Raw genomic sequence first — 23427 nt, forward strand, 5'->3', positions numbered from 1 at the left:
CCCGATTCCCCTTTGATCCTGGCCGTTGATCTCAATTGATCAACGACCCATAATAAATCAACCCCTTTCCTTATATCCCCTCACCCAAACCCTAATCCCATTTTCCCCTCAGCAGCCGCCTCTATACTCTCTCAAAGCCTCCCCTCACTTCACAAACCCTAGTCGCCTCACTCAAATCACAGCCCCAATCCGATATCACATGGAAATCTTCCATGTTTCCTTTCCTTTCTTGCATACACGGAGATTCTTACCATCTCTTAAACATTACAATGTATTTGGTACTGATTTATTTATGGAAGTTCATCAACATGCATTCATTCGACTCCGATTCTATATTATCGCCATATTCTTGACGGGATACATTTACCACCAGTTTATATGGGTCTTATTCAGTGAGATTTTTTTAACTATTTGGTTCTTCATCTTGAACTTGGATTTACCTAATTTTTCTCCTAATTCGATTTTAAATCGATTCTGCATGCTAATATTTCCTTTATTATGTTTGATCGACCGTGTTTCCTTATTTGTTCGTTCAATTTTACTACTATATAAACCCTTCCCATAATCCCCTTTAACGAACTTTAATCATTGTTGTTCTTTCATACTCTCACTCACTCGATACTATTATGAATCTACTGCTCTTGGCCGACTGAAAGCCAAAGCCGTCGGAACCCTCTCTAACGACCTCCCTAGTGAGAGCACTGCTCAGAGCTCATTTGAGGCTCCTGTGAACTCTGACGCACTAGGATTTGGGTCTTCTGTCTGTCATCTTTGCTGGTGATATTCGAGTTGTTTCTGACACTTAACCTTCTCTTCTATTTGTTTGTTGAATCTGCAAACTGGTGAGTGTCTTGACTTTTGAAATTCTATCCTCTTTTGCTTGTTTCCAGTGCTTTGCATATCCATGTTTTTCGAACCAATATGACTCCAATATTATGTTGTAATCATAGGCAGTCTTACCTGCATTATAGCTATTCTGCAGTTCTGAAACTCCTAGTGTCACAACCTGCCTAATTCTTTAAACTCCTATATGTTCAGCTTGAATGACTTTGTATCTTTAAGTTTGCTTTGTTGTCTGTTGTTTATTATGAGTTTTTCTCACGCCTTGTTTTTTGATTCTCGCATTGAGATTCCTAGGGAATCGTCTCATACCCAGAATTTGCCTTAATAAACTTCTACTGATAATTCCTTTATGTGAACTCTGTTTTTATATCTGCTAACATAAACCATAATTGTTGTCATAATGTTTAAACAAACATGTGGCTTTAAGAATTGTAATGTGGTGTTTAGCAAACTCTGTGCTCTTTAGTATTGCCTAGGTTCATAGTTGAATCCTAATACACTTGTTTTTCTGTATTGTGCCTGGTTGACTGGTTTAAGTTCTAAAATCTGTCTGCTCTGCTTGACCTTAAGTTGGCAATACCTTCTACCATGATATTTTTGAACTTGGGAAACTCTGTGTTAGACTCAGCACAATTAAGATTCTTATTAGCCGCTATAGACCATGCCTACTTGCTTGTTTACTTGCCATTCTTTGACTATGATCGTGTGAGACCTTCATGCCTTAAATTCCTAGTTTTGAGTCTCTTTTAGGCTAATTCATGCTTTAATATAATCTTGTTGTTCTGAAAACTAAGCATTTATGCTTACTATGTTGACCTAAGTGATATGCCTCCTCAACTCTACTAATGTTGCACATGCTATACCCTTTCGCTTGTTATGAACCTATATTGTCAGTCTTTATGCTAAAACGACTCTATTAAGGTTGTTCTTTGTTGATCCTTCAGCTTTCATAATTAGATCCCCTGCTTGAAATTGCCTTGAGTTGTTTTTGACCATATTAATGTTTGAAACTTCTTTAGAAGTAGTCTGTTATCCTGTGATAATCAATCATATCCCCTAAACTTGGAAAATGCAAGCATGAACTCGTCTTGTGTGTGTCCTGCCAACATGTCACATGAATTTTTCTATACGTCTTAGTGATAATTAGCTTTACAGTCCTAAGAAATAGGTGTGCGGACTTCCTTCCTTGTTTAGTTAGTTCAACATATAGTCTGTTGCTTGTAATTATGTGTGAATCCTTTGTTTGGGCTTGATGTCTGTTCTATGTGATGTTGGGCTTGGTTGTTGGATTCAGACTTACTACTGGTCTTATGAGCTGGGTTTTGAGTCTACTGGAGTTGTCGAAGGCCAAGGAAAAGCACTGGATTATATGTACTGGGCCTATCATTAGGCCTATAGTTGTCTTCTTCTACAGCTATTCATATTTAATTTGTATTATTTCATTCGAGCTGTAATAACTTGTAATAATGAATGATGGGGAAGTTAATGAAAGGGGCTGAGGTATTCTAACGCTTGCACAAAAGGGTAGAAAACATGCCTATAGGGTCTATGTATTCTATTTGCTATTTCGTTCAGCATGCCTTATATGTTATTTAGTTTAGTGTGTTGTACGCTAATAGAAAGCATGCCTATAGGAAATCACACACTTCACTTAACTTGTCTAATACTTGTACACCACTCAAAGCATGTTAGTTTAAGCATTTGTTGTACTTGTTTCTCATTGTGCACGTTTAGACAGCATGCCTATAGGATGCAATAGAATGTGCTTGGCTAGTCTATATACCATGTCTATAAGGATCCAACTAATCAATCAATCAGTCGCCTCTATTGCTTTTAGTATACTGCTCGTCTAGATATCATGACTATAGGACCTTAATCAATCAATCGACTACTTCCGTTACATTCACCACACTACCCCGCTTTAGATGACATGCCTCTAGGGATAAAGCATTATAAAATCAATTTCAATTGTCAATTTTTAGAAATCCTACCTATAAGATACTGTCACCTGCCTAAGAAACATGTTTATAAAGTTAGTGTCGTAAACCCTGAGTTTTCGAACAGCCTTACTACCTCATCGCACGAACAATGTAGATGTCATGCCTATAGGTTTGAAGATATGTTTGTAATATCTTCAATCTGCAAATTCGTTAGTTTAAAGCTGCAACGCTGCCTGTACAATGCTGGAAATCAGAATCACATAGAAACTATGCCTATAGGACTTAATGACTCTAATGCGTCTGAAATTGTCTACTGCCTAACTGCCTGCATGCATTTGTTGTTTATGTGTGGAGGTTACCTTGAGCCTTTAGTTGTACTTATGTGTAGTCCTATATGTTTTTGAATGTCCGCTAGTTTTATCATTTTGAGCTTCCTAAGTAAAGTCTAGAACCACCCAAATAGAGGTCCAAAGCTTCCTGGACCATAGGTATGGGACGGGTAGTGCACGCATAGGGTACGACCTAGAATTGAATTAGAGCGCCTTTACGTAAATAGTTTCAACATAGTAATCGGGTAGCAGGGGATGATAGTCTATGCCCGCTGAATAATATGAGCAACCCCTACCTCAAAGGAGTTACGAAGTATTATTTATGTTTCATGGGGTGATCCTTTAGGCTTAAAAACTTAGGACCCCCTCCCTTTTTTTTTATGTATTTGTTATTTGCACTTAGCCTTTTAACATAGATCAATGTAGTTGTATCTCTATAGTCATTAAGATTTGTGTTGATTCTCACGTGCCCTAACAAGACTCTTCAACTTCTAAATTTTCCTTTATTTATTTGATCACCTAGTCTAATTACATAATCCACATAGTTTAAAGTTAGGTCGGGACCCATATTTATGGACCTCGAAGAGTTCCTAACACCTTCTCTTTGAGGTACTTTGAGCCCATACCCGTTCTTTGCTGACACGGATTAGTCAAACAGAGTTACTTGCAAATAGGTGCCCTAACGCACCTCAAAATCGTTAGGTGGCGGCTCTTCTCTTTTAATATCTTTCTTTAAAAGAGTTGTCACATGTCGAAACCCGCTTTTGCGAGAAAATGGAGGGGGCAAAAGCATGGCAACTCTGTTGGGGATTACTTAGGCTCTTGCCATAATGAACTTGACTTATGTGGATTACTTTCTTTGTCTTAAACTACTATTACATGCACATCCCTGTAATGACCCTAACGACTATTTTGAGTATTACAGCCCCGTTCCCTCATTTACTGCTTATTCTGTGTTCAATTATAATTTTGTGACTCGTCGGAGAGGTTTCAGAGTGAATTGGAACACTTAGTTCCAAGATTTAAAGCTTAAGTTGAAATAGTTGACCGGATATTGACTATGTATAAACGTCCCTAGAATAAAGTTTTGATGATTCCAATAGCTCCGTATGGTAAATTTGGACTTAGGAGCATGTCCAAAAAATTATTTGGAAGTGCATAGTTAAATTAGGCTTGAATTGGCTAAAAATAGAAATGTAAGTTTGGAAGTTTGACCGGGGAGTTGACTTTTTGATATCGAGGTCGAAATCCAATTCTGGAAGTTGGAATATGTCCGTTATGTCATTTATGACTTGTGTGCAAATTTTGATGTCAGTCGGACTTAATTTGATAGGTTCCAGCATCGAATGTAGAAGTTAAAATTTTTTAGTTTCATTAAGCTTGAATTGGGGTATTATTCGTGGTTTTAGCATTGTTTGACGTGATTTAGAGGTTCGACTAAATTCGTATTATGTTATGGGACTTGTTGTATATTCGGACGGGGTCCCGAGGGGCTCGGGCGTGTTTCGAATTGATTTCAGACCATTGTTTTTCTTCATGTTGTTATTGATGTTGCTGCTGGTTCTGGTGTGACCGCACCTGCGGCTGGTTTGCGCAGGTGCGATGGTCGCAGAAGCGACAAAGGAGCCGCAGAAGCGGCCAGGGAGGCTTTGGACAGAGACCGCATATGCGGACATACGCGCAGAAGCGCGACCGCAGATGCAGTTTGCACGTCGCAGAAGCCACCACAGTCGTAGATGCAATCTTTTTGCACAGAAGCGGAGGTCGCAGATGCGGCTATTCGACCGCAGATGCGGAAGACGCTGGCAGAACCTTTAAGTTTAGGGTTTTGCTATTTTTAGCCATTTTCGGATTTTGGAGCTCGTTTTGGGCGATTTGGAGTGGAAATTTTCCACACAACATGGGGTAAGTGTTCTTGACTCCCTTGTGATTATATTTCATGAATTAATCGTCGTTTTCGGTGTTAGATTATTGATTTTTGAAGAGAAATCGGAGGAATTTTTACAATTTCATAAAATGAATTTCCAAGATTTGAACATTGATTCAGAGTCGGATTTGGGTGAAATTAGTATGGTTGAACTTGTAACTGGATGGGTTGTCAGATTATGTGAGTTTTATCGAATTCTGAGATGTGGGCCCCACGAGCAATTTTTGGAGTGTAATTTCGGATTTTGTGAGAAAATATTAGTATTTTGATATGGAATTAATTCTTATAATTGTGTGGACTGAATCAAATATATTGTGGCTAGATTCGAGCCGTTCGAAAGTTGATACGCACAGAATGGAATTTTTGGAGCAGTGTTTAGCTTGCTCGACATTGGATTCGTCTTGTTCGAGGTAAGTAACTCTTCTAATCTTGGAGCTGAGGGTATGACCCTGATTATACGTGTTATGTGTTTGGTGTTGACGTGATGCACATGCTAGGTGACGGGCGTATGGGTGTGCACCATGTGAACTGTGACTTTGTTATTCCTATGGTACTGTGTAGTTACCTGAACTTATCTGTAATCATGAAATCTCTACGTACTAGAGTTATCGAGCTGTGATTCATGTTAGAAACCTTGTCTAGGCTACATGCTTTTTCTGTTGGGACCCATTGAGGTCGTTACTGTTGTTGAGTTATTTGCTTACATTGCAATTTCATATTCAGTCATGTTCATTCATTTCATATCATATCTCAGTCTCTGTTGCTACATATTGACACATCATATCATCATTTTTGGGCTAGTTTCCTGACATTGTGAGCCCGAGAGACTGGAGAGATTGATGACTGAGTGAGGCCGAGGGCCTGATTATGAGGATAATTATGGGATTGGGCTGCACGTCATAGCAGGTCAAATTGGCTTATTATAGCACATGAGTTGTCCGTGCGGATCTAGATATTGATACTATAACACGTGAGTTGTCCATGCAGTACGTGAATTATCCGTGCGAATCCAGATATTGATATTATAGCACGTGAGTTGTCCGTGCAGATTATAGTGCTTGGGCTGAAGGAGCCTCTCCGGAGTCTGCACACACCCCAAGTGAGTGCGGTGGATATTATTGAGGGATGGATCTTCCATGGACATGGATCTTGTCCGAAGCATTATATGCCTGGAGATGGATCTTCTCCACGGACTGGATTGGCCCTACTCGATACTGAGTGACTGATGATCAGTTGACGTGTATATTCCGGGAGAGATTTTCCCTGGGCCGGAATGGCCATATACAGTACCGAGTGATTGAGCATGATGAGTGGAATGTGTGAGAAAGTGAGATTGAGTACTTTGAGAGTGTGAGTACATGAGTTCATCTCTGAGATACATTGCATTGACATGCACACATGACATAAAGGCATAGAGATGTATTTTCCTCATGCTATACGGTATCACGTCATTCGTGACTTCTCACACATGTTGACACATGGGCATAGTGATGCATTTGTTTTACACTGGCTATCTGGAAAGAAAATGAAACATCTTATTTATTATTGAAAGGATTTTTGGGAAAATTACTTTTTTCAAACTTACTCATAATTTTGGCAACTACGGTAAGTGATTTGGGTTTTCATTGATATACTTGAAAGGCAGAACTATTTTCAGAAATCATGATTAAGCTGAGCATATTATCTTTGAGTTTCTTCTTTTATTACTTGTGTTATGTTGTCATGAATTGTTGTTGGTTATTGGAGTTGGACTCTGACCTTGGTACAAGCTCGTCACTACTTTTAACTTAAGGTTAGGTTTGTTACTTATTGAGTACATGGGGTCGGCTGTACTCATACTACTCTTCTGCACCTTGCGTGCAGATGTTGGCTGCTGATATTGTTGTGTTCGTTGGGAGCTAGATCTGAAGATGTACCTGCGTTCCGGTTGTAGCTGCCTCTTGTTCATGGTAGCCTTAGATTCATAAAACTCTGTTTATGTAATTTTCAAACAGATGATGTATTTACTTCATACCAGCTTTATAAACTCTATTCTTAGAAGCTAATGATTTGTACTACCAGTCTTTGGGGAAATGTATAAGATTCAGATATTTCTTTACTTAATTGCTTTATTAATTGTTATTGGAATTGGTTAGTGGTTAATTGGCTTACCTAGCGGGTTGGGTTAGGTGCCATCACGACTAGTCATAATTTGGGTCGTGACAAGATGGTATCAGAGCTCTAGTAGAGTCTTGCGGATCGATATGATGACGTTCATACTTATCTTCGAGAGGCTACATGGAATTTAGGATAATTTCCTGCCTTTCTTTCCTTATCGTGTAGAATTGATTTAGCTTGAAATATAACTCTTTGAATTCCTTCCACGTATTCGTGTGTGCATGTGAGCGCTCGGTATTAGTTGTACATCGCCGGCTTGTGACTTCAAGGATGACATGCGAGATGTGTATTCTGTGTCTTGGTGATAGGCCAGTCTAGAGGACTTGAGTCCAGGTTTAGAAAGCAGCTTAGACTCGGTAGTTTTGGTTTTGAGAACTTGTACATTTGGACCCATATGTCTGGTAATGTCCCCACGAGTGGAATTTGTGGCTCGATGAGCGATTGAATGGCTATATGATAAGTATGATGTGACTGCAAGATATGTTCAGATGGGTTGCATGTGACGAATAAAGTATACTTGTGACTCAAGAGTTTCTTTTCTACTAGCAGAGTATATGTGTTGATATTTGAATTTGAATCTGGGCGAGAAAGTTGACTTGAATGTTAAGAGAATAAATGCGATCTTAGCGGATGATTGAGGTATTTTATGGTTGGTGTTGCCTGAGCTCGAGAAGAATTTTCGTTGAACTAGCTATAGTATTATGGAAGTAATAGAGTATGAGTATTGTGAGCTATCGAGTGTTTTAATCCATGGCTTTAAGCCAATGGGGGAGCTTGCTATTGACGGTTTAATTTCATGGTGACATGTTAAATTTTAGTTTTGGTTTGAGGCATGCTTGTGGATTAGTTATGACTTGCAGAGGTTGATATCGAGGATGACTCGAGTACTGAAATTCCTAAATATGGGCTATATTGCGCTTTATGAGTGTATAAAAATCATGGGATGAGTGAGTTGTTATTTATGAATGATGTAGTACACACGGAGTATGAATTTGATCGATGGTGTTAAGGCAGAATTACCTCTTTGAGTTTTGTTGTGCTAATGAGTCATGTGTCTTACAACCCATTTGGGTATTGCAATTTAGATATGAACAAAGTGGGTGACTCTCGAAAAGGTGCTAATGGATTCAAAAATATATAAGTGACAATTGAAAAATTTTCGGATTCGTATATCGCTAGAATCGGTTATTTATATTGAATGGTGTCGAGACTTGCGGTAATTTTGCATGACTATGGATTCTATATTTCAATATAATAAAAGGGAAAAGGAACAATTTTAAAATTCACACAAGGTCTTTCAGAGTGGATGTCTCGGTGGTATTGCTTTTGGAGTACTTAAGAGGGAATTCAGCGGCTTATAGGCCTTAGGGCATTGTGATCCTATGCTAGAGTTCGTAGGGTGAGTTGTAGTTAAAGATCGTGGTGTTTTAGCAAGGAGGAGTATCAATTTGAAGGCCAATTCGGAAGGGACTCGGAGAAATAGGACAGCTTGGTAGTAGGTTGGATCAGTATGATAATGGATACGATCGGTTCTTTGGGTGCTTATAATGTGGGTATTTTCTACAGGTGCTTTGTGGCAATACTCTTGGTTTTGGAGACATGCGTGGCTTGGTTGAATTAGAGAGATTTAGTTCTGATTACTTGATTATGTGCAAATGGATTCCAAAGTATTCTCGAGGATTTCTACCACGGTTTGAGATGGATATTTCTTACCGACCTGAGGAACATGTTGAGTATTGTGATTTTCTACCGGATAGGATCAAATGGAAGGCTTCTGGCTGATCGGATATGTATTCTACTTGTGACTCAGAATGATTATGAGGTTCTCGTATTTTTCATATAACAGCATGATAGATGCGGTGTGTTATGTGGGATTAAGGTTTGCATGTGCAAGGTGACGGTTTAGTTTTGAAGGGGAGATCATAAATTCTTAAAGGGCATGGACGGTTTTCGATGTTTGGATGAATGCTATAACTATTTGGTATTGCGTGAGTAGAGTGTACATTTCAGAAGGCGCACTATGTTTTGAACTATGGATATGTCATAGGTATTGCGGCACTCTCCTGGTTGATTGACTGATGATTTTAAGATGTTGCTATGTGGCACGAAAGAATGGGAGAAGTATTCCTCGTGGGATGATCGTGTATGAGAGATGTGTTAGACATTCGGGCGGTGGATATGGGAGCGAAAATAATGATTCGTATGTTCTATGGATTTGGAGACTGAGAGTTTTTAGGAGCAGATTGTTTCATGGTTGCGGACTGTGAAGTCGCGGCCGAAGCTAGCCAGATGATAGTATGTATTATGATTCAGTCATTGTGGATTTTCGGAGGGTTATGCATCTATTTGTGGGTGACCAGAGTTGATTTGGGGGTCCATTGTTAGGCCCAATTAGGATGTATTCTACAACGAGTCGGATTGGTTGGCTCCACACTACTATTATTGAGGGATGGGCCATTCAGTTGAATGTTGAACTTATTCGTGGTCGGAAATGATCTATGATTTATTCTTCTATGCTACGAGGAGCTGTGATTCATTGGTTATATGCACACATGGTGCGGTTCTATTGGGGGCCTCATGGCGGAATTCGAGCGAGATGAGTATTTGGGTATTGCATGATCGATTGCATATTGGTTATGTTCTTTCAGGTTCTGTGTGGCATTGTGTCATTTGCCTCTCCGTGGTTATTGATTTTAAGCAGGGTGGCTCGAGTTATATAATATGGACCAGCATTTGGATGGGGTCACGCATTGCAGCGGAGTTATGTTAAGGTATGGACCTTGTGTTAGAATCGTGTGATGGTTCTACGGTGTGTGATGGATTTTTCAGCATTTCGTTGTGGCGGTACTTGTTAATCTTGCGGGGCAGTTCTCTCATTTGGTTCATTTTCCATGACTGAGTACATTTGAATTGTTGCGTATTTGTGCACGTATGGCACAAGTTGTGGCTCTGAGTTATATTGGTGTGACATGTCTGTGGGATAGTTGTGTTTAATAATATAAGGTCATTGGACCCAGAATGGGTACTGTCAGGTTTGATTATGGTATATTTGGGAAGATGACATTGAAAGTCGGCTAAGAAAGGGATTATGGTTCTGGTTGGGGTGAGAGAGCTCCTTGACTTGTTGATCTGATAAGGGGTTATGAGATTCTATGTGTTTCTTTATTTATCAACAATGTACGAAGGTTTTGGGATGAGGTTTGGTTCGATATGGGGTTTAATACTAGTACTTGGTTGGTTTTGGAGTAGTTACTGTGATCAGGAATGGTGCTACGAGCATGCGAGTTGTGTAATATGTTAGGTGATTATATCAGTGGTTGTAGTTATGGCTCGATGCAGCTTGTTCAGACTTATACAGCGTGTAACTGTGAGATTCAGGTCTTGTAAGAAATTCTGAATGTTGGGAATTTAAATTCCAAGGTTTATGGGCTAATGTTAAATTAATGATTTTCATTTGTATGGTGTTGTCAAGCCTATATAGAATAGGGTGAAGTGGGATCACCCCCGGGTATGTACGTGGTAAGATGGAATAGTGATTTGATGGCTTGGGAATAACTCTTGGCACGTTCGAGGATGAACGTATGTTTAAGTGGGGGAGGGGCTCAGGCGTGTTTCGGATTAATTTCGGACCATTGTTTTTCTTCATATTGTTATTGATGGTTGATGTTGGTTCTGGTGTGACCGCACATGCGGCTGGTTTGCGCAAGTGCGATGGTCGCAGAAGCGACAAAGGAACCGCATAAGCGGCCAGGGACGCTTTGGACAGAGGCCACAGATGCAGACATGCGCGCGCAGAAGCGTGACCGCAGATGCGGTTTGCACGTCGTAGAAGCGACCACAGTCGCAGATGCGTGCTTCTTGCGCATAAGTGGAGGTCGCAGATACGGCTATTTGACCGCAGATGCGGAAGACGCTGGGCAGAACCTTTAAGTTCAGGGTTTCGCTATTTTTAGCCATTTTCGGATTTTGGAGCTCGGTTTGGGCGATTTTGGAGAGGAAGTTTTCCACACAACTTGGGGTAAGTGTTCTTTACTCCCTTGTGATTATATTCCATGAATTAATCTTCTTTTTTGGCGTTAGATTATTGATTTTTGAAGAGAAATCGGAGGAATTTTTTACAATTTCATAAAATGAATTTCCAAGATTTGAATATCGATTCGGAGTCGGATTTGGATGAAATTAGTATGGTTGAACTTGTAATTGGATGGGTTGTCGGATTTTGTGAATTTCGTCAGATTCCGAGACGTGGGCCCCACTGGCAATATTTGGAGTGTAATTTCAGATTTTGTGGGAAAATATTAGTATTTTGATATGAAATTAATTCCTATAATTGTGTGGACTGAATAAAATTTATTGTATCTAGATTCGAGCCATTTGGAAGTTGATAAGCGCAGAATGGAATTTCTGGAGCAGTGTTTAGCTTGCTCGACATTGGATTCGTCTTGTTCGAGGTAAGTAACTCTTCTAATCTTGGAGTTGAGGGTATGACCTTAATTATACGTGTTATGTGTTTGGTGTTGAGGTGATGCACATGATAGGTGCGGACGTGTGGGCGTGCACCGTGTGAACTGTGACTCTGTTATTCCTGTGGTACTGTGTAGTTACCTGAACTTATCTGTAATCATGAAATCTCTACGTACTAGAGTTATCGAGCTGTGATTCATGTTAGAAACCATGTCTAGGCTACATGCTTATTCTATTGGGACCCATTGAGGTCGTTACTGCTATTAAGTTATTTGCTTACATTGCAATTTCATACTCAGTTATGTTCATTCATTTCATATCATATCTCAGTCTCTGTTGCTACATATTGACACATCATATCATCATTTTTGGGCTATTTTCCTGACATTGTGAGCCCGAGAGACTGGAAAGATTGATGACTGAGTGAGGCCGAGGGCCTGATTGTGAGGATATTTATGGGATCGGGTTACACGCCGTAGCAGACCATATTGGCTTATTATAGAATGTGAGTTGTCCGTGCAGCACATGAATTATCCGTGCGGATCCAGATATTGATACTATAGCACGTGAGTTGTCCCTGCAGATTATCGCGCTTGGGCTGAAGGAGCCTCTCCGGAGTCTGCACATACCCCAAGTGAGTGCGGTGGATATTATTGAGGCATGGATCTTCCATGGACATGGATCTTGTCCGAAGCATTATATGCTTGGAGATGGATCTTCTCCACGGACTGGATTGGCCCTACTCGATACTGAGTGACTGATGATCAGTTGACGTGTATATTCCGGGATAGATTTTCCCTGGGCCGAAATGGCCATATACAGTACCGAGTGATTGAGCATGATGAGTGGAATGTGTGAGAAAGTGAGATTGAGTACTTTGAGAGTGTGAGTACATGAGTTCATCTCTGAGATACATTGCATTGACATGCACACATGACATAAAGGCATAGAGATGTATTTTTCTCATGCTATACGGTATCACGTCATTCGTGACTTCTCACACATGTTGACACATGGGCATAGTGATGCATTTGTTTTACACTGGCTATCTGGAAAGACAATGAAACATCTTATTTATTATTGAAAGGATTTTTGGGAAAATTACTGTTTTCAAACTTACTCATAATTTTGGCAACTTCAGTAAACGATTTGGGTTTTCACTAATATACTTGAAAGGTAGAACTATTTTCAAAATCATGATTAAGCTGAGCATTTTGTCTTTGAGTTACTTCTTATATTACTTGCGTTATGTTGTCATGAATTGTTGTTGGTTATTAGAGTTGGACTCTGACCTTCGTATAAGCTCGTCACTACTTTCAACCTAAGGTAGGTTTGTTACTTATTGAGTACATGGGTCAGTTGTACTCATACTACACTTCCGCACCTTACGTGTAGATGTTGGCTGCTGATGTTGCTGTATTTGTTGGGAGCTGGATTTGAAGATGTACCTGCGTTTCGGTTGTAGCTGCCTCTTGTTCATGGTCGCCTTAGATTCATAAAACTCTGTTTATGTAATTTTCAAACAGATGATGTATTTACTTCATACCAGCTTTATAAACTCTATTCTTAAAAGCTCATGATTTGTACTACCAGTCTTTGGGGAAATGTATAAGATTCAGATATTTATTTACTTAATTTCTTTATTAATTATTATTGGAATTGGTTAGTGGTTAATTGGCTTACCTAGCGGGTTGGGTTAGGTGCCATCATGACTAGTTGGAATTTGGGTCATGAACTTGACTTATGTGGATTACTTTCTTTGTCTTAAACTGCTATTACATGCACATCCCTTCCCTTATTCTCCTTTATTTGCTATGACATGTATGATCTCTCTCCATCTCCTTCATCTTGTCTAAGACTGCTATATTATGACTCCCCCATCCCTATTTCCCTGCCTGCTTCATTACGTTCTCCCATATTTTTTCATGAGCTAAACTGACTTCTCTCTTCTGTCTTTCTTTTCTTTTCTCCTCATGTTCACTTTTACTATTTACTGCTTTTACGTACCTTTATCATGCAAATACTTGGCAATGTGTTATTATTTTTGCATAAAGCATGCTTCGCATCATACTCCACTCATGCCAATTATCAACATAGCGGCACTTGATGAGTGTCCGTGATTTCCTGTAATCACCCTTCTTAAATCGGAAAGGCATATTTGCAGTAGACTAGTCGATCAGCAGTGCAGTCCACGGTCCCGTACCTTTCCCTCTCAAGTTGTCCACTTAGGAGTACCAGTCTAGACCCTTCTAGAAACCTTACTCCAATTTGAAATGTACATGCATCGCGCTAAACCTAGTATGGGTTGAAGTGTTGTTAACGTAACAACCCGCTAAGATGAGCCTTGTCCAAAGTCCGACTGGATTACCACAATCCCAGTGGACATTATCATATTATGTGCATTACTTAGAGAAAATGTGCCAACGTGTTTATCATTATTGCGTAAGTAGTCAAATCTGGAGGGGGAAAGGGCTAACCTTTGTTTGTTTGCAGAATGAAGCACGAAATCCCCAGGTTCGGTATGGTCCAGAATATCCCGCCTTTGCTACTTAACTGGTGAAAAGACTTTTGCGCCTTGTGAGAAGAATCATGTGAGGAGAGTACTTGGTGACCTGACCTCTTAGTTGAATATTCAACCAAATAGGGAGCTGATCGAGGCCGCCACCATGTTCTGGGATGAGAAAAGAGTTTTTTTCCGATTTGGCAATATAGAAATGGCTCTTCTCCTAGAAGAAATAGGAGGTTTCGCCAAGTTGCCATGGGATAGTCCGGGATTACTGGTACTAGAGAATCGTACTCCCCACAGTTTTCTGAAAATGTTGGGTTTTAAGAAGAATGACGAACTACTATGTCTAAAGAAATCATACATCCCTTTTGAATTTCTCTACGAGCATTATGGTCATAGCAAATCATATCGTCTTCACCATGATGAACTAGCCATTACTTCCTTAGGGTGGGTGCACCGCCGGGTTTATGTGTTCATTGTCTATTTCTTGGGGTTGTTGATATTTCCAATGAAAGGAGGAAGGATTCATACTCGCTTAGCCATGGTCGCCAGGACCTTAATGGTTGGTATCGAGGGACAAACTTACACTATCATCCCCATGATCTTAGCTGAGATATACCGCGCTCTAGATCGGTGCAAGCAGGGATTCAGACACTTTGAGGGTTGTAAACTATTGCTACAAGTCTGGCTGCTGGAACACTTTCAGAGAGGAAGGTACCGTCAAGAGCTTCTGCGAAGGCCATTGAATGAATACATAGCCAACCATCACCCAAAAAAGATGACATTTATTCCAGACAAGTTTGCAAAGCCTGGAAATGTTGTAAGTTGGGTGCGTTTCTTCAGCAATACGACAGACGAGCAGGTACATTGGATGTCTGAATGATTTCCTATTAGTGAGTTCATCATCAGATCGAAGGGGACTATTCACTTGGTGCTGATCGAGTTGCGAGGTATCTACCCTTACGCTCCAATAAGGGTAATGAGACAAGCTGGAAGAAAACAAGTCATACCTAGGGTTTCTAATATGGTCCAGTACAAGGCAGATTTCAAGGGAGATGTCATTCCGTTCAAGTTCTAAGCGCAACACATGTGGAACCAAAATATCATTGTGGAAGGGGAAACTATTGAGCTAGACAGGTATTATGCCAGTCATATGTACTACTATCTGTCATGGCTAGAAGAAGACGTAGCAGGGGACATCAAGCCAGGAGACAATCTGAAGGGTAGGATCATAGATGAAGTGGTTGAGGCACATGTTAAGTACAAGAGGCTACGCAAAAGGGTGTTCGAGTCCGAAGCTAAACATCTGGAGCAACACCAAGTAAACATAAAAGCAACAAGGGAATAGAAGGAGATTGCCACTAAGTCAACAGAAAGATTGGAATACCTGGAACAAGGACTGATGGAGCTATAAGGGAAGATGAGAAAGAGACTCTCGGATTGTCAAGGCATGGACGACGATGAAGAAGGAAATCTGGAAAAACCTTACTTACTGTTGGATATGCGCGATCTGGGAAATATGATTGATGGGGTCAAAAGAGCCAAGCATAGAGAAGGTCCTTCAGGGACCTAGTAGATTAGGAGATGATGTTCTTTACTGCTTTCTAGCTTAGATTAGATTTCGATGTAATAAGGCTAAATGCCATTAGTAACTTTATTATATTATTGTCGATTTAGTAAAAGTTTGTTTTGGCTCATTTTCGCATTAATGAAATGAAGCAAATGTTGGCACCAATCTTCTCCAAGTCTATGTGTCGCTTAGGCCTACCTCAGGCACAATGAGGTCCCCAAATTAGGACGCGAATTATTGCATGACTTTTGTGAAACATGTTTAAATATTGTGAACACTCTTTTATTTCATCTTACTGACTTGGTTTATCTTTTGCTTTTTCTTTATTTTTGATTACTCCCATTCCCAAAGGTTGGTTCGTGCATACTGGCATCACCAGCATACCACACCAGATCCAGAGGTCCTCCACCTCCTCCTCCAGCTAGCGACCCAAAAAGCAAAAGCAAGGGCATAGGGAAAATGGATGATCTAAGCGGTATCAGGAAAGACATTGTTGTTATGGCGGAAAACGTTGAAACTTCAGATGGCAGAAGTACTCCGGGGCAGAATGAGTTGGTCTTACATTTGGAGCAGAAAATCCTGGAATTACAGGGCGAGCTTGAGCAAGTCTGAAATCTGGAAAACCTCTCCCTTACCCCCAATGTTCCCGACATAAACCAGCAAAACCCGACTACCCGGAACTAAACACCATCACAAAACACAAAATTTGAATCCACCGCCCATAGTTACAAATACTCCCTCACAACACCAGTATCATAATCCCACACCTCCCCAGAATCTTAACCCGCCACCAGTGCCAACCCCCCAACACCACCACCATCATCCAACTCAATACCCGTAAACTACCACTTATCACACTCCCCAAAATGCACCACAACCTACTCCCGATCCCCAAAACTCGACCAACGACCACCCATATACCCAAGTTCCAGGAACTCATCAAAGCAATCCGATATATATGGAAACCTTACCCCATACCCCGCAGCAAACCCTATACATACCCAAACCAACTGAGAAGGACCTGCTCATTAGAAATTTGGCAAAGGAACTCAAGAAACTCACAAGGAGAGTCCAGAGTATTGAAGGTGGGAAAGGTGTTGAAGGTCTAAACTATGAGGACCTATGTATTCAGCTGGATGTGGAACTTCCGGAGGGTTACAAACCTCCCAAGTTCGAAATGTTCGATGGTACTGGTGATCTGAAGGTGCATCTGAGAACATACTGCGACAAGATTGTAAGAGTGGGTAAGAATGTATAAATCCGCATGAAATTAGTCATGTGAAGCCTTACAGGAGATGCTTTGTCTTGGTATATCAGTCAAAACCCAAAGAAGTGGGTTAATTTGCTGAATATGGCATCAGATTTCATGGATAGATTCAAGTTCAACACGAAAAAATGCGTCGGATGTTTTCTACATTAAGAACCTCAAGAAGAAGCCGACAGAAACCTTCCGCAAGTATGCTAATCGTTGGAGATCAGAGACCGCAAAGGTAAGGCCAGCACTTGAAGAAGAACAAATGAACAAGTTCTTTGTTAGGGCTCAAGATCCGTAGTATTACACAAGGTTGATGGTCATCGAAAATCACAAGTTCTCCAACATCATCAAATTAGGGTAAAGAATAGAAGAAGGAATCAAGAGCGGGATGGTAACTAATTTCGAGGCGCTGCAAGCCACGAATAAAGCCTTGAAATCAGGGGGTATCTCAAAGAAGAAAGAAGTGGGTATCGTGATGGTAGCCCAGGGCCCTAAGTCTTCCCTCACATACCAAACACCTCCACCCACATATCAACATTCACCACCAAAATACCAATACCCTGCCACCACCTACCATACCTACAACGCTTAACCTGCATATTACCATTCACCTCCACCCGCCCACCAAAACTACCCAAAGCTACGTCCAAATTTAGACCGCAAACCACCTAGACAATTCACCCCAATTGCTGAACCCATAGCCCAACTGTATGAGAGACTGAAGGCTACCGTCTATGTCACCCCCATTCCTGCTGTTGTTGTAGAAAATCCCTCCCAATGGATCAATCCCAACAAAACATGTGCTTATCATTCAAGCATGAAGGGTCATACCTTTGAGGAGTGTCGCACATTGAAAGACAAGATTTAGACGCTGATCGACACTAAGGTTATACAAGCAAAGGAAGTTGCACCAAATGTTCGCAAAAACCCTCTCCCAGATCACAGAGGTGAGGGAGTGAACGTGATAGAAACTGATGAGGAGTGGGATCAGGAAAGATCCATTGGACTCATTCGAGAGGGGCACGCTCCTAAAACATCTACGGTCACGCTCACGCCAGTTGTGGTACAAACCCAGGCGCCATTTGAAGTTGAGGTAGCTACACCCATCAATGTAATGGTATCTCCCATACCATCTTACAAGTCTGATGTCATCCCGTGGGAATATGTTGCGGAAGCAAAGAGAAAGGGAAAAGCCAAAATGGAAGAAACAGGTGCCGCGCAAGGTATGACTAGGACTGGCAGAGTTTACACACCTGAGAATTTGGGAGGAATAAGCAAGGAAGCTACACCTAAGCCGCCTGTTGTTGAGACTAGAACTGACGATCTCTGGAGAAAGATACAAGCAAGGGAGTACTGAAGAGCCAGAAAATCACTTTCCATGAAGATGAGTTACCACCAGAAAGACTGAGTCATAATAGGGCATTGCACATCACAGTGCACTTCGAGGACAAGTTCATCTCCAGGGTCTTGATAGATGGAGGTTCGAGTTTGAACATATGCCCACTGACCACTCTAAAGAGATTGGGTAAAGGCCTACACGAGATACGAGTGGGAAGTATGAATGTGAAGGCGTTCGATGGATCTCAGAGAGCCACTATCGGAGAAATCAACCTTGATCTACAGATGGGTCCAACTTGGTTTGAGGTTGAGTTCCAAGTGCTAGATATATCAGCTACTTACAATCTATTATTGGGACGTCCATGGATAAATACAGCTGGGGCAGTGGCTTCAACTCTGCACCGGGCTTTGAAGTTCGAGTGGAATCATCAGGAGGTGATCATTCATGGAGATGGAAGCAACCCCATCTACACCAATCAGACCATTCCAGTCATCGAGATTAGGAGGAAGTTGGGCGGAGAAACATATCACCGTATTGAACGGGTGAACGCAATTGAAAAGGATCATTGGTGGATCAAGAAGATAGAAAGTATATTGTTGTGGATAGGATATGAACCAGGCAAGGGTCTTGGCAAAAAGCTTCAGGGGATCACCAAACCTGTACAACCATAGTATCATGGCACGACCTTTGGACTCGGATATGAATATACATGGCAAGAATATCAGGATTGGACACCGCCATGGTGTGCCCCTTATTATCCGCTAGAACAACCTGTACCATCGCTATACCAGACGTTCCACCAAGCCGACATGATGTGGGGAACAGAATAATATGAGGCTTTGGCCAGTATGATGAAGTTGTTTCTAGATGAAGAAGACATGGACTACAGTGCAATTGTTGGGGAGGAAGAGGAGGAAGACCTTACCATTAAGACAATGGAAGAGGGAGTTGTTCTAAAAAAAACTGGACCGCTGCACTGTCCCGGGCTTACCGAGTTCCTGGGTAGCCCGGTAAATTAGCATGAATTATTTTCAAATAGTTTTGAGCATTTAAGACATTTTCAGTATTTTGTTTTGAAATAATTATTCGAGCCATCGAGTCGTACTTGTTGACATTTTAAAGCTTTAATGTATTACTCCTTTTCATATTTATTATTATCTTTCTACATTATTTTGAGCATAATTATTACATATCCCGATGAACCTACGAATGTGACATGTAATGAGACAACGCAACATAAGGACAGTGATTCGGAAGATCTGGAGGATGATATAATACCTGAGGAAATTGTCAAAGAAGTAGAGGATTTTGAAAACAAACCGAAGTCTAATTTGGAAGAGACTGAGGTCGTTAAGTTAGGGGATTCTGAAACAGTCAAGGAAACTCGTATAAGCATTCATCTATCAACGTCAGAGAAAGAAGAGTATATCAGGTTCCTAAAGGAGTATGAGGGCATCTTTTCATGGTCCTACAGTGATATGACTGGCTTGAGCATATCCATAGTAGCTCACAAGTTACCCGTCAATCCCATGTGTCCACCGGTAAAGGAGAAGCTCAGAAAGTTCAAGCCAGATATGAGTTTGAAGATAAAAGAGGAGGTCACCAAGCAAATCAAAGCCAAGGTTCTCCGAGTGATCGTATACCCGACATGGTTAGCCAACATTGTGCCGGTTCCAAGGAAAGATGGGAAAGTTAGAGTATGTGTCGATTACCGAGATTTGAACAGAGCAAGTCCTAAGGATGATTTCCCGCTGCCTAACTTACACATACTGATTGAAAATTGTGCCAATCATGAACTCCAATCCTTTATGGACTGCTTCGTAGGATCAACTTTACCAGAATAGAATGGCAAGAGCTTTCAACAAAAAGGTTAGGTCAAGGCAATTCACACTGGGGCAATTGGTACTAAAACGGATCTTCCCACATCGGGATGAAGCAAAGGGGAAATTCTCACCCAACTGGCAAAGCCCTTACAAGATCCACCGAGTATTAACAGGAGTGTCACTTATACTTGCAGAAATAGATGGAGAGATTTGGCCAAAACCCATCAATTCGGACTCATTCAAGAGATATTATGTTTAAGATTATGTTTGCACTTTCTATTTGATGTAACTGAACTACACTTGACCTGATTTCCATTTAAGATGGGATACCTAGGCAGCCCTGTGGGTTCAGTCACATTATAATAAACTCTTCATTTACCCTATGGTTAGAAACAGGGGCAAAAACTCGATTTTTCCCGATCTTATCATGTTTGGAACTACCAAGGAAGGTATCGCCAGAAGTACGCATTTAAACAGGGGCAAAATTTTGAGGAGGATCCTCAAAATTCCAAGTTAAGGAGGTTGCAATGTCTCAAACGCGTGTTGCAGTCATCAATTCAACAAAATTATTTGCTCATCTTTTATTATCACATATTTCAAACAACTATGTTTTTATAAACAATTTATCAAATGCATGTTTTTCAAAAATTGTGTTTCTATACTAGCCAGACGTTACCCGGGGTAACTCAAGCAGGGCCTCCAGACCAAAGCAAAGGCGAAGCAAGGATTCGAGAGCACGAACCAACCTTTCCCCACAAAACTCACGACTTTGCTTTGAATGCAGGCACAATGAACATAATAGGAACGTCCGTAAATACATACACACAACAAGATCACTATCTTCACATCGGCAAAGGGCACCAAACGCAAACACATCAAGCTAAGAAATGCTTTATTCTCTTGCATTTAGCCATTTTCTTTTCTTGCATAGGGCTAAGCATTGCCCTCATCATCACATAAGGCTAAGCACTGCCTTTCTTTGCATGAGACTAAGCACTGTCTCCATTCTTTACATGAGACTAAGCACTATTTCCACTATTGCATAAGGCTAAGCACTGCCTTTCCTTGCCACAGACTAAACACTGTCTCCATTCCTTGCATGAGGCTAAGCATTGTCTCCATTCCTCGCATATGACTAAACATTATCTGTTTCCTCTCTCAAACGATCGATATTACCGCATCTTTGTTCAACGATTGATTACCCTTTTATTCTATAACCGTTCAAATATTTGTGTGATACATCCATAACGTTCAAATTCGCATTCATAGCTCCTATCCGTTACTTACGAAACTATCCTACCCAAAAGATCCTTTTCAGAGCATATGACCACTCTTATAACAACTCTATCGGTTTCGTTCGCCGTTGGATCCAGAACTACACACAACCTGATTCTCGTAACACCAGGGATAAGTAGGCAACTCAAGAACTAGGGTTTGGCCCCAGTTTTTCAAAAAAAAAAACATCATTCCTCACTCTATTCGAACAAAATTGGCCATCATTTTCTTTACCCGACAACTCTTTCATCATTCTCGGGTAAAGAGGGGCAGCTTTTGATACCCACTTTTGCCCTCATATTTTTGAAATAGTATATACTTTCAAAATATTATTTTTTTCTTAATCTATAAGAGTTATACAAGTATTTCTATAAAAATTATTTAGGATTTAAAATTGATTTTCTTACATTTAAATTACTTGAATATGCATTAATTACCCCTTAAATTATTTTGTGATGACTTAATCATCCAAAGTTTTCATTTGCATCCACAAATATGTCTCATAATATTTTACTTTATTTTTATATAATTATAGTTGTATTTTAAAGCTATTTTATATAATTTTGCAATAATAGCCTAAACTTTACAATTAATTGCATTTATCATTTTGTTCAGGATCAAAAAATAATTTTTTATATTTTTGTAATCTTCAACTACTATTTTAAAATATTAAGTCTCACAAATAGTACTTTTTATATTTATTTAGTTATTTTATTAAATTGTTTTTCCCTAATTTCTTTTATTTAAAATCTGGCCTAAAACTAGGCCAATTTTCGAACTAAAAGCTGGCCCAATACTCCCACAACCCAAACCAAGCGTCCCTTAAGCCAACCCGGTCGGGCTTCTTCAAATAACCCGCCCCGATTCCCCTTTGATCCTGGCCGTTGATCTCAAATAATTAACGGCCCATAATAAACCAACCCCTTTCCTTATATCCCCTCACCCAAACCCTAATCCCATTTTCCCCTCAGCAGCCACCTCTATACTCTCTCAAAGCCTCCCCTCACTTCACAAACCTTAGTCACCTCACTCAAATCACATCCCCAATCCGATATCACATGGAAATCTTCCATGTTTCCTTTCCTTTCTTGCATACACGGAGATTCTTACCATCTCTTTAACATTACAATGTATTTGGTACTGATTTATTTATGAAAGTTCATCAACAAGCATTCATTCGACTCCGATTTTGTATTATCTCCATGTTCTTGACTGGATACATTCACCACCAGGTTATATGGGTCTCATTCAGTGAGATTTTTTAACTATTTGGTTCTTCATCTTAAACTAGGGTTTACCTAATTTTTCTCCTAATCTGATTCTAAATTGATTCTGCATGCTAATATTTCCTTTATTATGTTTGATCGACCGTGTTTCCTTATTTGTTCGTTCAATTTTACTACTATATAAACCCTCACATAATCTCCTTTAACGGACTTTAATCATTGTTGTTCTCTCATACTCTCACTTACTCGACACTATTCTGAATCTACTGCTCTTGGCCGACTGAAAGCCAAGGCCGTCGGAACCCTCTCTAATGACCTCCCTAGTGCGAGCACTGCTCATAGCTCATTTGAGGCTCGTGTGAACTCTAACGCACTAGGATTTGGGTCTTCTATCTGTTCTCTTTGCTGGTGATATTCGAGCTGTTTCTAACACTTAGCCTTCTCTTCTATTTGTTTGTTGAATCTGCAAACTGGTGAGTGTCTTGACTTTTGAAATTCTAATCTCTTATGCTTGTTTCCAGTGCTTCGCATATCCATGTTGTTCGAACCAATATGACTCCAATATTGTGTTGTAATCATCGGCAGTTTTACCTGCATTATAGCTATTCTGCTGTTCTGAATCTCCTAGTGTCACAACCTGCCTAATTCTTTAAACTACTATGTGTTCAAATTTAATGACTTTGTATCTTTAAGTTTTCTTTGTTGTTTTACTGTTTATTATGAGTTTTTCTCACGCCTTGTTTTTGGATTCTCGCATTGAAATTCCTAGGGAA

Source organism: Nicotiana tabacum, chromosome 4 (assembly GCF_000715075.1).
Source record: "Nicotiana tabacum cultivar K326 chromosome 4, ASM71507v2, whole genome shotgun sequence".
In the NCBI taxonomy this organism is placed as follows: domain Eukaryota; kingdom Viridiplantae; phylum Streptophyta; class Magnoliopsida; order Solanales; family Solanaceae; genus Nicotiana; species Nicotiana tabacum.